This window comes from Eublepharis macularius, chromosome 5 (assembly GCF_028583425.1).
Source record: "Eublepharis macularius isolate TG4126 chromosome 5, MPM_Emac_v1.0, whole genome shotgun sequence".
Lineage (NCBI taxonomy): Eukaryota > Metazoa > Chordata > Lepidosauria > Squamata > Eublepharidae > Eublepharis > Eublepharis macularius.
Window position 1 is genome coordinate 94016670 of NC_072794.1, and position 17891 is coordinate 94034560.

Genomic DNA, 17891 nt, shown 5'->3' on the forward strand with positions numbered 1-17891 from the left:
CCGAATGGGCTTCTAGCCCCCTCCAGCCACTGCCTCCATGTAGTAAGAGCAAATTTAACAGCAAACGCTTCTTTTCCCCACACGCTCCAGTTGTGTTCTGCATCAGTAAATTTCTTGGATAGATAGGCACAGCGGAGTTTGCCTTCTGCGTCAGGTTGTAGCAACACCCCCCCCCCACTGCCGTGTTGCTGGAGTCGACTTGCACAATGAACTTGTGGTTTTCGTCTGGGTGCTCCAGCATGGGCTCCGAGACGAATTTTAATTTCAGCTTTTCAAACGCTTGCTGACACTCTGGGGTCCATTGTAATTTGGCTTGGGGATTTTTCTCTTGTCCCCCCTTTCCCTTAGTTTTTAATATGTCCGTCAAAGGCAGAGCTATTTGGGCGAAGTTTTCTATAAATGGTCTATAGAAATCGGCAAATCCCAGGAAAGATTGCAATTGCCTTCTTGTTTGGGGTGCTTCCCACCCCTCCAGTGCCTGTATCTTAGCTGGGTCCATTTTTAGTCCTTGACTAGATATACAGTAGCCCAGGTAATCCAACTCCTCCTTGTGAAATTCACACTTGGACAGTTTGACAGGCAACTTATGCTTGATTAGGGCGCTTAGCACTTTCCAGACCAGTTCAACATGTGATTCCTTATCCGCCATATAAACAAGAACGTCATCAAGGTAAACAACCACCCCTTTGTACAGGTATTCATGGAGCACTTCATGAATAAGAGTCATGTATACAGCTTGGGCGCCTTTAAGCCCAAACGGCATGACTAAGTATTCAAATTGTCCCAAGGGCATGTTAAAGGCAGTCTTCCATTCATTCCCCCTCCTGTATTCTAACGCGGAAGTATGCATCTTTTAAATCCAGTTTCGAGAAGACTTTGTCTTGACCAACTACGCTGAGCAGATCTCGAATCAAAAGGAGGGGGTAGGCATTTGACATGGAAACCGCATTGATGCCTCTAAAATCTGGGCATAGTCTCAACCCCCTGTCCTTCTTTTTTGATGAACAAAATTGGGGCGGCATGTGGGGAGCTGGCTGGCCGGATAAACCCCCTCTCCAAATTTTTGTCTATGAACTTCCGTAGCTCCTGGCTGGGCTCACGGTGTACAGTTTGCCCTTGGGTAATTTCTCCCCAGGAATCAGTTCAATGGCACAGTCAGTGTTGCGGTGGGGGGAAGCTCATCCGCCTCCTTTTCGCTGAACGCTAGGCGGAGATCCCTGTACTCCTGGAGGATGGTTTTCTCCTCCTCCTCAGCTAGTAAGGTGATGTTCAGGGGGGAGGGAGGTGTCCCACCCCACTCCCTCGTCCATGCATGTGCACCGCACTGACTTCCTTTGAATATGATAGCCCCCTCTGACCATTTGATGTAGGGGTCATGGTCTCCTAGCCAGTAGCTACCCAGGATCAGAGGGTATTTAGCTGTATTGCTGACTACATAGGGACGGGTCTCCCAGTGCTTCCCCATTCCCGTGGGCACGGGTTCGGTTTCAAAGGGGGCCGGACTCATTCTTGACCGGTCCATTTGTTCAAAAACTACTGGATCCTCCAGTTCATGGGTTTTCAAGCCTAATCCATTTACTAGGGCGGATGAGATGATATCTTGGGAGCACCCGGAGTCTATGAGGGCTTGTATTCGCACATGAGTCCCTCGTGCAGGGTTTACAAGCACTACAGGCATGAACAATATGGCCCCTCTTTCTCTCACCTCGGAAGGGGTGGACTTGGTGACCTGCCACGGGGGCCCTTTTACAGCAGGTCCTCCTCGTTTCCCGATGGGGTGGGTACCTCACCTTCGGGGGCAGCCAATTCCTCAGCTTCCAATCTGGTATCCTGCTTCCCTCACCTTACGGGGGCCTTGCGTTCCTCTTTCGGGGCTCACGGCACTGGTACAGGTCTTGAAGCTCCTCTTCCCGGAGGGGCTTTCAGGGGACATTGAGCTGCGAAATGTCCAATATTTCCACACTGGAGACCTAAGCCCTGTCTCCAGCGAGCATCCCACAGTTCTCTGCCTGGCCCCGGTCCTCCTGTGGTGGGCTGGCCACAGGTAGGTAGGTTGGCTCATCTCGTCCCCGAGAGCTGGTGTTGTTTTACCAGGTGGACTACCTGGGTGTAGTTTTCGACCTCGCAGGCCAGTTGCACCCATCCTAGGAGGGTGGATCATCCTGCATCAGGCCCCGATATTAATAGTTTGGGAATCATTCCATTCCTGAACAGTTCTATCTTGACTTCTTCATGATAGGTTGGGCACTTGGTGGCGAGTTGGCGGAACTCGGCAGCATAGTCCCTCACCGGCCGGGAACCCTGCCGTATGGCCCGGAGCTTCATGCGGGCTCTCTCCCCCTCCATGGGGTCCTCATATAGGGCTTGTAACACCACAATAAAGGCGTGTAAATCATACAACTCGGGGGCTCCGGTATCACAAAGAGTCACGTACCATTCTGCCGCTAATCCTTCCAGCCGGGACCCCAGGTGGATAACACGGCTCTGTTCGAAAGGGAACAGGTGGCCCCACTCATTAAAGAATTGCAGCGCTTGCACTATGAAAAAGCCCAGCTTGCGCGGCTCTCCGTCGAAAGAGGCTTCTAGTTTCACCCATCCCATCGGGATTTCCATAGGCCTCGCTCGAGCATCCAGATAGGCGTTGGCAGGAGGCATTGGGTAGCTCTGTTCTACATGCGAGGGTGCTGGTGTTCTCCTGACCAAAGGGGCATTCGGTACAGCCTGCTGCGGCGGAGGGTCTGCGCTAGGGGCCCTCCCACCGGGGATGGTTCTTGGAAGTGCAATCAGCTGGGGCCTCGGCAGTCCCTGGTTGGGCTGGGGCCCCGGGGCTGTTATTATGGGTGGTCCCTGCTGGGGCCCAACGGCTCACTTGGCACTGGAAACCGCCGGTGCCACAGGAGGAGGAATGGGCTCAGTCTCAGTGGCGACAGAATGGGTCGTGCGGGCACAACCAGCGGTGGTGGCGGCGGCGGGGCAGTTGGGGCCGCTGGGGTTGCCATCATCTGTTCCACCAGCTGTGCCATGTGCAACAGTTCTCCCCTCAGTGCCTGCACTTGGGCCTCCAGTGCGGCATAACGGGCTTCTTCGGCCTGGGCAGCTACAACAGTTTCCTCCCCTCTGGGCACCCCAGGGGTGGGAGCTGTGACCTGGAGGATCTCCTGCTTCCAGGCATGCTGTAAGTCCCTCGCTCACACCCACTCCTTGGCTGAGAAGTCCGGTTCTGGCAGGGCCCCTGAACTTTGGGTGGCGCCTGCTACAACAAACGTCCCAGAAGCATCCTGGTAGTCGCTTGCTCCCTATGAACTACCTTCCTGGGGCTCTTTGCCATCTTCACCGCCTAGCTCCAGTATTTGTACATCCTGTAGCGCCAATTGCGCCGCATTCAAGGAGACCAATGCGGCAGCTTGAACAGTCACGTACAGCCCCTGACCCAAGGGCTGTTGTAACTCGCGAGCACTGGCTGCCCATCCCTGCACAAGGCCAGTTACCGCTAACATATCGTAGCGCATTATCTGAACTTGTTCCATGAGGACATCCAAACAATCCCCTCTGGGTGATGGAGGGGGGTAGGTAGTCCCACTTTCCGGTGCCTCCACATAGCACCCAGCTATCTCATCCCACCAGAGATTGGGGAGGTTGCTGAGCACAGCCGTGTGAAGCGCCACCGTAGAAGTTTGGAGTGACTCCCAAGCATAGTCCTCTCCTACTTCCTGCCCTGCCAAGGATTCAAGGATGGCGGGTAGTTGGGGGTCCAGACTGCTACTGAGTCCTGTCCCAGCAGAGTAGCGGGCAAACAGAGTCCCTCTGCGCCGCTCCTTCTCCTCGCGTGGCCTAGGGGCCCACTGTCTCGGGGTAGGCAGGGAAGTCCACGACAGATGTGAAGCCGCGCTCCTGGGGATCGCACCTAAGTCGGCCCATGAGCCTCCACCCAGTGGTATCGGATCCAAAGACTCCAGTGGTTGATTGGAAAGGTCCTTCACCTCCTCTCCCAGGTCGTACGACTCGATCGGTGTAAATCTGGTAGCCATCTCGCTGGGGTGTAGGTTGAAGGGAGAAAGGGAGATTCTCAGCAATATGTCAGTCTATGGAAAACTGGATACATTGAAGCTGACTCCCCCCTTTCAGCAAGAAATCCAAGCTCTGTTGAGTCAAGGTTTTTTTATTAAGAAATCATAACTAAAGTGTATATATGTCCATAAGTTACACAGAAGCAATTAAAAGCGTCTGGCTGTACACAGAACTCTTGCTGAGAATGACATACGGAATGTTTGCTACAAAGTTCCCGTCCCTCCCTGTGAAACCCCACCCCCACCCCCAGTGCCCAACCAGCTGGGCATAGTCAGTGGGAGAACAGGAAGGAACTGTTTCAAGGCCTCTGTGGCAAGCCATCCGAGATAAGCGTGCTGTGATTGCAAATGAAGGGAAGATGGAGGGACTGTGGGCAACAGACCTGACACTCCCTCTTTTCCAGTTGGGAAATACTCAGAAATACCATGGAACACAGCAGAAGAGGGGAGGAACTGCAGTTCAGGGGGGGAAATTGGAAAAATCACAGACACCCCTCCCCATTGTGAGCCAAAATGTGTTTAAATTACATAAGGACATCTTTTGATCAAACTCAGGGTTTCCTGCACATGAGGATGTGTGTTTCACCATATAATCTGTGTTAGCCACGTATTCATTTGGTCTGTCAGACCGTTGTGCACTGTGTTCAGAGGGTCTCTTTTTGACATTCTTCCTGTGATTATTGATAAGCTTTTGGTATAGTTGCAGGTGGAATGGTAGGTTTGAATGTGGGACTTTCAGATTCAAATTTTCACTCAACCCAGGGGCAAAAGGGGTGATCCTCACAGAGCAGGGGTCACTGGGGCAGTTGGGGCGGTGGGAGGTAGTTGTGAATTTCCTTCATTGTGCAGGGGGTTGGACTAGATTACCCTAGAGGTCCCTTCCAACCTTATGATTCCATGATTCTAAGTAAAAAAGATTCTAGGCTAGTTCCTGGGGACTTTGAAAGCTACATCCTGGAGCAGCAGCAAAAGACATCATGCAATGCTTAATTCACAACACTGGCTCATGTTTGAATGTATGCGGTTAGAATAAACAAGTTGGGGGGGCACAAAGACATGCAGGGGAGCATCTCATTTTCTCCTGCAACATTGTTCCCTCTTTCCCTCCCCTTAAAGCCCCCATAGAATTTCTCCTTTTCCTGCTTCCTTCTCTCTTTCCCACTTACCTGCCAATCTACCTTTATCTGCCCCCCTTTCTTCAACTTTCCCTCCTCTCCCCCTGACAGCCTCTATCTGGGAAAACTATGGCAGGATTGTGCAGTGCTGGATCCAGGCCCAGTTGCATGGTATGGAGCCTACAAGAACTGGCAAGGGACACCTCTCTTTTCTCTATATTCTCGCCCCTACCCCACCCCATTTCTTCCTTTCCTCCTTCTGGCAAAACCTGTATCTTTTTTTTTTAATTAAACAGTTTTATTGTAATCAAATACATAAGATACAGATTGTAGTTTGTCATTTACAGAAAATTTTAGATTAAAAAACTTTACAAAATGTGTAGTAAAATATAGCAGTTGCTTATGAGAGTCAAAAGGTGAATGAATACTATTATACACAACAACATACGTAAAAACCCTTAAATTTAGTAAGACACATAAGTAATTTACACATATTAATGTAAATAAAACTGTTTTAAGCCTGGATGGGGTCTATTAATTTCAAGATACCTGTATCTTCATCTTTCCTTTCCTCATTCTCTTCTTTCCACCCACCAACCTACCTATCTTCAGCTATATTTATGATTTATTTACTTCAATTATAATCTCCTTTTTTCCATTATGGGGACCCAAAGCAGCTTACATAATTTTCTTCCCTTTTATCTTCACAACTACCCTGTGAGGTAAATAAAGCTGAGAGTGTGTATGACCGGCCCAAAGCTATCCAGCAAGATTTCATAGCTGAGTGGAGATTTCAACTTGAGTCTCCAAGATCCTAGTTTGAAACTCTAACCACTATACAACCTTGGATTTCATAGGATGACTACTGTTGAATAATGGTGGATAGGGAACTGGTTAAAGGACCGCACCCAAAGACTGGTGGTCAATGGTGTTTCATCAGATTGAAGGGAGGTGTCCAGAGGGGTGCTGTAGGGCTTGGTTTTGGGCCAAGTACTTTTCAATATTTTTATCGATGATCTGGATGAAGGGGTAAATGGGCTACTTATCAAATTTGCTTTTGATACCAAATTGGGAGGAGTGGCAAACACCCAAGAAGATAAAATTCAACAAGACCTGAATACTCTGGAGAAGTGGGCGGTGGTGACCAGGATGCAATTCAACATAGATAAGTGCACAGTGTTACATCTGGGCCACAAAAATGTGAAGCACAAATACTGGATGAGGGATACACTTCTGGGTAGTAGTGTATGCAAAAGAGATCTTGGGGTAAGAGTGGACTGTAAACTAAATATGAGCAGTCAGTGTGATGCGGTGGCAAAAAAGGCAAACTCAGTCTTGGGGTGTATCGAAAGGGCCATTGCATCAAAATTGCAGGAGGTCATAGTCCCTCTCTATACTGCCTTGGTCGGGCTGCACGTGGAGTACTGTGTGGAGTACTGTGTGCAGTTCTAGAGGCCCCACTTCAAAAAGGATGTGGACAAAATCGAGAGGGTGCAGAAGAGAGAGACGAGGATGATCAGGGGTCTGGAGACTGAGCCCTACAAGGAAAGGTTCAGGGCCTTGGGAATGTGTAGTTTGGAGAAGAGGAGATTGAGGGGGGGGGGACATGATTGCTCTCTTTAAATATTTGAAAGGCTGTCATTTGGAGGAGGGCAAGGAGCTGTTCCAGTAGGCAGCAGAGGATAGGACCTGAAGCAACGGGCTTAAATTACATGCAGAAAGGTAATGGCTGGATATTAAGAAAAACTTTTTCACAGTCAGAGTAGTTCAAAGGTAGAATCAGCTGCCTAGGGAGGTGGTGAGCTCCCCTTCACTGGCAGTTTTCAAGAAGAGGCTGGATGAATATTTGTCAGGGATGGTTTAAGCTCATCCTGCATTGGGCAAGGGGTTGGACTAGAAGGTCTGTATGGCCCCTTCCAACTCTGTGATTCTGTGATAATAGCAAACAGCCAGGCCTGGATGATTATGGATCTTGAGTAGTATCACATAAGTCAGCTGGTGATTGCTGCAAGGCCTTGCCAAAACAGCTATGGAAAGGGCTCTGTCCCTTCCCTTTTACTGACAGAGACCAAGGCTTGAAAGCTGGCAATACAGCTTTTGTCACCTAGCAACAGCCACTGATGGCTTTTTGTATCTTAAAGCTATAGTTGCTGCTTTTGTTATTTGTGGGAGGTAACTTTTTTATAAACAGATATTTTGCAAAGCTCGAACATTTTTCAGATTTGTAGAAAAATCTTTCCCATCCCTTCATGGCCCCAGTCCCTGGATTTAAGTAACCACAGATTTGGGCATGTTGAGAATTAGAAACATTGTCTTGAGCATTCCATGAGGTATGTTTACATTCATAGATGACATCTACCTACATAGAGATAATACAAAAGAGCTAGTTAAGTGATAAACCTGGGTCTGGACTATAATGCTATAGATTGCAGGAGGGTTGCCGCTAGAGGAACTCCAAGACTCTAGAAAAACTATGCATTACATACATCACAACATCAGAATATACTGTCCTTGTAATATATTAAGTGATGCTCTTCTGCTGTTATGATGCATCTTTTCCACAAGTATCATAACTATTATTAATATATAAAAATAGTTCCTTGAAATAAGGAACAGGCAGTAAACCTAGGTTGTAGGAGGCATGATTGAATGTTCTTCTATGTAGGAAAAAAATCCCTAGGAAGCTAGAAGAGCCCTTCTCCCTGACATCTAGTTTTCTATGTGGAAGGAATTTTTGGTACAGAGGAAAATTTGATCTTATGAGCCCCCATCTGCAGTCTGGAATAGCAGACCCCAGCCACAAGTTTGAACCCTCAGTGGAAACTGGGCCAACTACATGTGACTTTGGTATTCCCTAACTGGAACTCCCAACGTATTTTTTTATTCTTAACAAATAAATGCCAAGGACTCCTGATGTGGATCTGTACTGAATGTTGAAAAGGCTAGACCAAGCCCCCCCCCCCATTGCCATTTCCCCAGTCAAAAATGGTTTCCCAGACTGCCTTAAGAACTGGTAGATTAAAAAATAAAGGCACTATTTGGATACCTATCCCCCCCCCCCCCAGGCTTAAATCAGTCAAGAGTAGGCATTTTAACTGAGAAATGGTACAGGGGTAATAAAACATCTATATTGTTTTAATCAATCTTATTGTTAATTGTTCCATTGGTGTATAACTGATGATGGTCCATCTGAGCATTGTTCTTCAGGACCATAAGTGAGACCAAATGGATATTGTTATCCTGCCAACTCAACTTGGTCCCTGTTACCTGAGCAAACATCTACAGCATGAGACTTAATAGATGTGGGCATGTCTGCCGTCTCTCAGGTGGATCTTGGATAAACAAGGTCAGCTAATCTCTAATACTGAAGTTAAAGGTTGTCAGTCAACCCGGGAGGTCTCATTACAGGGTCAACTGCATTCTAAAGGCTTTCAGTGCAGGGTTTGACATGCCAATCTCTTGACATGTAACCAAACATTGTTTTCTCATGTCAGTGTCAGACAGCTAACATTAGGGATTAGTTGTCTACACCATAATATTTTCATTAACATTTTTTACATTTGACAATGAAGTAGGAAAGTAAACAAAGTTGCCTGATTTGTTTTAAGTAACATCTATTACATAGTAAGCAAAGGGATTCTTAAAAATGAGGAACTGTGGGTGATGCATTTTGGACACATCTTCATTTCCAGTATTTTATAAACAGAAACAAAGGATTAAGAACCTGACTTCTTTATTCCAGAAACATAAAAGTTAGTGATTTTTAAATGAGTGCTACTTTATGATGCTGTTTAGAAATTATTTAGTGTTGCTTTAACTGACCTTTAAACTATTTAGGCTATCTATTGTTTTAGATAACTGAGTGAGGTTTTTTTTAGTGGCACTTTTTACATTTAATACAAAATTATTTAGAATTATTTTATTATACTGTATGGGGCAAATGGTATCTAAGATGCCTCTACTAAACAAAAATAGAAATGAAACAAGCAAACTTCACTATGGATTCCTCATTAAATTCCCAGTGTACTTCTTCTTCTTCTTCTTCTTTAAATAGTTTTTATTGAATTCAAATACAGAAGATAAAGATGGTAGTTTGTCATTTACAGAAAATTCTAGATTAAATACTGTACAATAAAAAGTAATAAATTATAACAACTGCTTGTGTCAGAAGGTGAATGAATTCTATGATACACACCAACATGCATAAAAACACTTAACATTAGCAAAGAAACATAAAAGTAATTTACACATATGTATGTAAATAAAACTGTTTTAAGCCTGGATGGGGTCTATTAATTTCAAGATAATCAAGGAAGGGAAGCCACTTTTCCAAAAAATTGGTGGTTCTTGGGAAGTGCTCCATCTGAAGGATTTTGTCATGTAATTTCTCTGAAATGAAGTGATCCCAGATTTTCATATACCAACTATTGATTGAAGGGTTGGTGTTTGACTTCCGAAGTCCAGCAATTGTACTCTTAGCGGCCACTAGCAGAGTTTCAATGAGATCTTTCCTTATTGCTGTTATACTAACTTGACAGTTGTCCCAAAGATTTAAAAAAATGAGTTCTAGCAACAATGGAATATGAAAGTTTGTGATTTGGTGTATTTCATTAAGAACCTCCTTCCAGAATTTTTCTATATATTTACATTTCCACCAACAGTGATCAAAACTACCTATTTCACCACAATATTTCACCACCCCAGTGTACTTCTAAACAGCGTTACACTTTTGCCTATTGACTTCAGTGGATTTAGAAGGATGTAACTCTGTTTAGGATTGCACAGTTAGCAACTATATTACATACTTGTTCAATCAGTCACCAGTCTTATGTCCTCAACAACTGTCATATCTGTAAATTAATTCTATTCTTGGAGGGAATAGAATACTACATTATACAATTAGCAGTTGGTTTCACTAGCTCCTTTAGCTGTTAGTTAATTCAGATAAATGCAAGCAAGGGAACCCACAAGGGTCCTGCTCATTATTTCCTCTTTCTCATTTCCTTGCAGCCACCGTATGCTTTTTCTTGTTTCCTTCTCTCCTTCCCACTCACAAACCAACCTTTTTATCTGCCCCCCTTCAGCTTTATTTATGATACATTTTATGTCATTTATATTCCATCTTGCCCCCTAATGGGGAGCCAAAGCAGTTTACATTGTTCTTCTCTTTTATCCCTGCAACAACCCTATGAGTGTTGAGAGTGACTGGTCCAAGGTCATCCATCAAACTTCCATGGCAGAGGGGGGATTTGAACCTTAGACCTCCAGATTATAGTCTTACACTTCAACTGTTACACCACAGTGTCTGGCAGCTCTTCTTCCTTCCCTCCCTCTGGCAGCCTCTCCCAGGGAAAACTTCAAGTTACAAAAGTCATGCATTAGCAAGTCACTCAGGCAAACTGTATGATGGCCACTGATGGATCTGGTCAGAGGCTGCCTCTAGGGCCAAGCAACTTGTGTGACATTACATCATCTAGTAGCCAGCACTGCACTGCTAGGCCCAGGGAGTTGTGAGGCATTATGTCATCTTGTAGTCAGTGTAATTTCACTCAGTGGAAGCAGTGAAGAGAAGAGTAATTTTAGCACTGTTGATTGCACAAGTATTATGCAAGAAAATATTGTATGGGATCCATTCCATTTTCTTCTTATTTTAGCAATATTTGTATATCAGATTTTGATAGAATTCCTCCAATTGATTTTATATCCAGTAAAATTTTCCTCAAATCAAGACTAGCCACTTTTAGATATAGCATTATTCTTATCATCATTATAAACAGAAATGTGCATTCACAACACACATCAACAGTCCATCCACATCAAATAATGCAATACTCCAAATATTTTGAGACTAGATAGCAAAGCTGAAGCTAATGTCATGTTTACACAAGGCATAATTATAATACACATTTTAAAAGTTTCCACAGCAAGGCAGAGGTTCTTAGCATGGGAAATACAGAAAAAAACATGAAAAGGAGTATATTTTTAACATTGCCTAGAGTTGGTATTTACAAATATAAAATATACATACAAATAAACTAAGATTTAAAAAAAATGTTTAATTCATTCTATCACAAAGTTATATATATATGAGAAAGAGGGACCCCTCCATACACATTAGCTTGAGTGCTGGCCTCAATTATGTAGTAAACAAATATAGATGAGAATGGGGGGCAGATATAAGATAGGTTGATGGGAGGGTGGGAGAGAAGGAAGCATGGAGGATAATGGAGACTGCAAAAGGAGGAACAGAGGAAATAGTGTGAGGAAGGAGATGCAGAGGAAAATGAAGTGCCCCCACAAGTTCTTGCAGGTTCTTCACTACACAACTGGGCCAGTTTTCTCAGGGAGAAGGAAAGAAAGCTGAAGAGGGGGCTGATAAAGGCAATTTAGCTGGTTCGTGGGAAGGAGAGAAGGAAGCAGGAAAAAGGGAGAGGCTATAGGGGATTTCAGGGAAGGGAAAGAGGAAATAGTGGGGGACGAGAAAATGAGATCCCCCCCCCACACACACATCCTTGTGGGTCCCCTGCTTGTTTACTTATATTTCTATATTTCAACAAGATTCCAAAGTGATTTATGTTATAAATTTTTTAAAAATAAAACTGTTAAAAATATAAACCAATTAACCAACAATAAAACAAAATAAGCAACTTAACCCCCACCTCCACAAGTCTATTAAAGGCCCATACTCTATGAGAAAAGAAGGCATCTAACAGCCTTTCTAATCGCTGTATAAATGAACTGTTTTTGTGTGTTCTACCAAACTTTTCCTTAGAAATTTTGTTTGACAGCATCTATACAAGAGGTGTGAGAAAACAGTGAAAAAGAAGCAGCCCAATGGAAAAGAGGAGGGTGACCTCATGTAAAATGCCTGCTGCTCCTTTTTTATTAAGTAAAAGAGAGACATGTATTGAGGAAGACTTAAAAGATTCAATAATGTGATGACAGCTCCTATTCTCGAGAAGAAAGAACCAGGGTGATGGGATTTGGGCCCAGACTAAAGTCTTTACATCAGGTAAGTCTGCATTATGTATTGAAAGGTCAGAAAATATAGAAGAGCTCATTTTAGAATAATAAAAAGCTTTTGACTTTATTAGGCTTTTATGGCATCTTTCTTTCCAGAGACACAACTGGAGAACTTTGCTTGTTTGATGGAATTCGGCTTGCAGCAACATGTGGAAACATATGGCTCCATTTGCATGGGGACCACATTCTGTATTGGTCAGTGAAGCATATCAAAAATGTATACAGGCAATTTAAAAAGTAACATAAGATAGAGATATGTGATACTCTTAGATGGACCCTTACAGACACTTTACACTTTGCTTTTTTTCTACAAAAACATGCACATTGGAAAATACAAATTTATTTAAGATATGAAGCATGATGAGGACTTTTCCGCTGTGCCCATATGCTAATCAGACAGTGAAAATGTGCCAGGAAACAAAACTGTACAACGCAATCCTTGCAGACAGGAGACATGGAGCACAGAAGAAGTCTCTCACTCCTCTCAGCTTGGCCAGAGTAATACGAGAAAAGAATCTCAGTGATCTCATCCGCAGTCTAGGAGGATTCAGGGACTGGTGAGCTGTCTCTCCATAAACTTCTGTGGACAGGCTGTTTCTTTCTTGTCTATCTTTTTCATCTGCCTGAGAAACGCCCTCTTCAAGCGAAGTTTTATCAATGGGGTTAACTTGTTTTAAAAGATAAAGACCCTATGAAGACTAATAGCATTTTATTCCAGCATAAACTTTCATAGACTAGATTCCACTTCTTCAGACATAATACACTATGCAGGCATATTTATAGGAGTTATGAAAAAGATAGGAAGGGAGAAATGCTAGAAGTACAGGGTAAAATATAATCATGTACAATTCTATTCTAATCACAACAAATACAGAGACTATTTACTACTTATGCTATGCTAGTTAATATACATGAGTGTGGAGGCTCAGAATTTTCTAAGAAAACTAACACCTAAAGGTTGTTGTGAGGACAAAATGGAGGAGAAGAGAACAATGTAAGCCACTTTAGGTCCCCAATGAGGAGAAAAGTGGTGTATAAATGAAGTGCATAAACAATAAATATGTGTATGCAACAAAATTGAAGGCTGAACTTTGTCCAGGTGTGACTGAATAAATAAATTGTATGTTTATGCGTCAATGGCTAAATTAACCTCTTATATATGCAATAGACCAGAATTTCAGGAAAAATGGAAAGGTTTTTTTGACTATGTGGCTGAAAGATAAGAAAAGTTCTTTTAAACACTGAATATAAAACTGTTGAATATAATGTATTTTAACATAAATAAGTTAGAGGGATGGAGAGGAGAAATATTATGTCGTTTTAATACTCCGTTATATATTCTGTTTTTGATATTATATTTAATGTTTAATGTTGCTTTCTGTTCTGTTTCTTATATTTTCTCTACAGTCCAATGTTATTTTGTATTAATAAAAAATATTTTTAAAAAGTAATAAATATAGCATTATGTACTGATTTCCAATTGAACTGTGATTTACTCATGTTATGGCATTAATAAACTCAACCTATATAAAATTGTATTAACACAATTAAAATCCCTCAAAATCACCAATGACCTTTCCCCCCCAAGCAACCCTGATCCAATTCCAAGGCCAATCTACCTGTCTATACACATATTGCTAGCTGTGTCATTAGTTGTTCCTGATATTAAATTGGGAGGATTCATAGCTGAAAAATTACTAAACTACTGGATTCAGTAGCAGTTAGAATAATTACCAAGAAGATAACAAATAGGCATATTGTTCCTCACAAAAATTCCAATATAATAGTTGTGTAATGCTTTTTATTAGGACTAAAATATCACAAACCAGTAAGCAAGTTTTCAAGAAAACAGGGTTGCATTTACTTGTAACCATTCTTCATCAAGTTCTCCTGTGCAGGCACATTAGGGACTGTGCATGCGCAGGCCTGCCCACTGGAAAAGTTTCTATCACTTCCATAAAACACCACTGTGGGCCGCTTCTCCCAGTCACGTCTCAGCCTGTTTCCCTGCCCAAACAGTCACATGACTATGTGGGAGGAGCGACCCCTTTATCTCAGTTCTCCTGAGCCACTGGGATCTCATACTGGACCTTGCCAGAGAGTACACAGCTGGGCAGGAGGTAGGGATGTGTATCTGCACAGAAGAACTCAATGAACAATAGTTACAGGTAAGTGCAACCCTGTTTTCATCTTTGTTCTTCTGTGCAGTCCCACATGGGAGATTACCAAACTATATGCACACAAGGAGGTAGGTGAATCTCGCCAAATCGTAATTTACTAATATTAAACTTAATAATAATACGTAATAAACTTCATGCAAATGTACAGGCCAGCAGGAGATATGCCAATAAAAATATAAGAACTTGCAACGACTTAAAATTGCATAGTGTTTACTCTCCCTTTTTCTTTCTTTTGTTCTTTTTAAAAAAAAACAAAGACTGCAATACTGATCTAATTATCGCCACGTTCTATGTAACATGAATCTCTACAGTATAATGTCAGACAAAGGTGCCTGACTATGACCAGTCAGCTATCTTGCAGGTTCTTTTTTTTTAAAAAGGTGTGCAAAAGTGCCACATGCTATGTAAAATTGATGTCTACAGTGCAATGCCCACCAAAGGCATTCAATGATGGCCAAGGAACAGTTTTACAAATATGAGAGAGATACCCCTTGCAGAAAAGACTGAGGAGGTAGCAGAGACCCAATAAAGCAAACTCCCAGATGAAGGGGACCTTGAGCAGTATGTTGGTAAGCCAACTGAATGATTGACAGCACCTATTTATTAATGGGCTGGGCTGATGTCCATTCTCCCTTGATTGGACTCCAAAAATGCACAAAAAATGTGGATCTGACTTAAAAACTCCTTTGTCACAATTTAAAAAAATGACAAAGCTCTTTTGTACTGTAATGAATGCATTATATGTCTTCTTCTTTCCATTGTTGGAAAATACAGGCAGGGTGATCTCCTGAAATAAGACAAAAGAGGACAGGAAATCTTGGTAGGAAATGGGTATCTGGACATAGGACAGTCCCATGTTCCTGTAATTTTGCCAAAAAAGGTGGTTTAGTCCTGAGTGCTGCTGACAAGTCACCTGCTCTCCTAATGATAGTAATACCACAAAGAAGCTCACCTACAATGGTAGAAACTCCAATGTGCAAGTCCCTAGGGGTGACTTGTTGGAAGATGCCAACGTAAGGTAGAACAGTACCAAGGACAAGGACCACTGAGAGACCAATGGTGACCTAGGAAAATAAAGCCTAAGCATTTTGTGGAATTGGCGGGACTAGGATGAGAGGGCACAGGCTTGCCTTTAATCTGAACGTGAATGGAGTCTAAGGTAGATAGATGAACCTTAAGAGTCAGGGTAGCAAAAAAACCCTCTGAGTTCAGGGTGTATAGATACTCATATATAAAGAATAAAAAACCCATATTAGGAGAAAAGATATAAAATTTCTGACATAAAATTTTGGGTGAAGAATTTATAGCAGCAGATACCAAAAAGAAAAACGGAATTGCTTTATACATCAAGCCACATTTAAATCCTAAATTGATAATGAGTTATGAGTATGGAAGATATGTGGCAGTAGAAATTGATGAACAGGGGACAAAAACATTGGTGGTGGGTCTTTATGCTCCAAATGAGAATAAAACTGGATTTTATTTAAAAAATTGGAGATTGTTTAACAGATCTAGCATATGAAAACTATTGTTTGATGGGGGACTGGAATGGAGTGACCGATCCAAAGATAGATAGATGCTCTGAGAAACATATTAAGATGAACCAGGGTAAACTACCTAAAGCTTTTTTTGATCTAATGGACAATTTAGGTCTGATTGGTTTGTGGAGACAGAAAAATGGTAACGCATGAGAGTATACTTTTTTTTCAGAAAGACATAGATCTTTCTTAAGAATAGATATGATTTTGACATCAAGGGACATTGCCACCAAGGTGGCTAAAATAGAGGTCCTACCCAAGACATTTTCAGATCATAATCCAGTATCCATGCCTTATAGGGGGAAAAGGGGTACCTTTAGGTGGAGATTAAATGAAGCCCTGTTACAAAACGAAGGGACTATCAAAGACTTTAAAAATAAACTAAAAGAATATTTTGAATTAAACTTAAACAAAGGTACAGATATGAGAATGGTCTGGGATGCAAGTATAGCATATATTAGAGGTTATCTAATTCAATATAATGCTTAACTGAGAAAAAAGAACTAAGAGAAAAAGCAACATATTTTGGAGGAGATAAAGAGCAAAGAGGAAGAACTCAAGAGAGCTCCTGGAAATACTAATATATTGCAACATATCAAGATCTTATAACAACAACTATTGATGTTAATGTCAAGAGAAATGAAAATGAAATTGAATTATGCTAAACAAAGAACATTTGAATATGCAAATAAGCCAGGAAAATGGTTGGCTTATAAATTGAGAAAGGAGAGAGAAAAGAGAATGATATTGAAAATACAAGAGGCAGATAATTAATTAATCCTTAATTAAGGATGCGCTTTAATTACCTTTTAACAAGCATGTCATCCAAATTATAACCACCAAGCCATTCATTTTCATGTAAAGTTTAGAAAAGTACTGTACAAGGACAGGTCTTTTCTGCCTACTCTACTAGTTGTATACACAATAGGTTTTTCTAGGCAGAAATGAAAAGCACAATTTCAAATGTAACCCAGGGCATGGGTATGAAGTAAGTCAAGCCAGAGCTGACTTATGGAAACTTTTTTTCAAGGCAAGAGACAAACAGAGATGGTTTGCCATTATCTGCCTCTGCATAGCAACCTTGAACTTCCTTGGCAGTCTCCCATCCAAGTACTAATCAGGGCTGTTCCCACTACTAATAGTAAAAAGTAAGAAGAAATTCATATTTTGAGTGTTTGTTCTAGTTTTAAAGCTCAAATAATTCTGGTACCCAAGTGTAAGGGAAAAACAATTTCAAGCTTTTGCTGTAGCATAGTGGTTATGTGGTTGGGCAGAAAATCAACACTCTATTGGTTTGAATCCCACTACTGCCATGTCAGCAGGTGGCCTTGGGTAAGCCACTCCTCAGCACCAGCTCCTCAGTTGTATTGTGGAGATACTAAAAACCACTGACCTTGTTCACTACTCTGAGTGGGGCACTAATTTGTCTAGAAGAGCAGTATATGAGCAGTTATTATAGCTGAAATTGTCAATTTACAACTATTTTAATGTGTAACACTGCTTTCTGCAAGTGACCCCAAAGAGATGACCTTGAGTGAATGGCACCATCCAGACAGCATGCCATTGTTTTAAGGCATGCTTATCCATCTGGCATGGTAGGAATCTAGGCCAGTCGTCTAGGACTGATAAGAATTTACACTGTAGAGTAGCAGGTAGCATGTTGGACTCAAAGGGCCAAGTTTCAGTTCTTACCACCCCATTTTTATTGCCTAGCATATATTCTGATTTGTGACCATCATATTCAGCACACACAACTTTGTAAGTTGAATCCATTAAGTGAGGAAGCTTTCATCCAATCGATCCAAGCTTTCATCCAAGCTTTTCATCCAAGCTTTCATCCACTAGTCTTCCACTCATAGAGCACAGCTTCTTTTTATTGAGGAGGGCTCCTCACTTAGCATAAGAGTTCATATGATCCAACCATGAACTTCCCAGACTGCAATCTAAAGAGACCATAAGGTATCTCTG